The sequence below is a fragment of the Octodon degus genome, unplaced genomic scaffold (assembly GCF_000260255.1).
Source record: "Octodon degus isolate 3935 unplaced genomic scaffold, OctDeg1.0 scaffold00195, whole genome shotgun sequence".
Taxonomy (NCBI): domain Eukaryota; kingdom Metazoa; phylum Chordata; class Mammalia; order Rodentia; family Octodontidae; genus Octodon; species Octodon degus.
In genome coordinates this window covers 3379372-3379893 of record NW_004524771.1, presented here as the reverse complement: position 1 = coordinate 3379893, position 522 = coordinate 3379372, and positions in this window count along the sequence as shown.

Genomic DNA, 522 nt, shown 5'->3' with positions numbered 1-522 from the left:
CAGCAGGTAGATGCTATCATGTCACACTGCTCAGGGATTGGTTTGGCATTTCAATTACATTTTCTTTCATAATTTTCCTTTGGCTGTTTTCATGTTATTCAACTCTGCATGTATTCAGAATTTTGCCAGTGCAATTCCTTTTGGGAAGTAACAATTATAACACTGATTAAATTTTTTAATTGATTACTTGCTATATGCTTATTCTACCAAATGCATTTTCCATATAATTCTTCATTTTGTTTTCATAATTATCCTGAGAAATAAATAATCATCTCAATTTTACATTTATGAGGAAAATGAAGCTTGAGACTCAGAGAACTTAAATGACCTGATCAAGTTCACACAGCTGGTGATTGGTAGAGCAGGAGTTGAGACCCTGACCTTCAGACTGTGCCATCCTCTCTCCCCACAGTCTGGGCTAGGTAATGAATGAGCAGTGAGTTTAGTTAGATCAGGTTTTATCTCTAGTTTCTTAAGCACCTTGTATTTTCTCATTTTTTCCCCACCCTTCCCTGGAAGAGG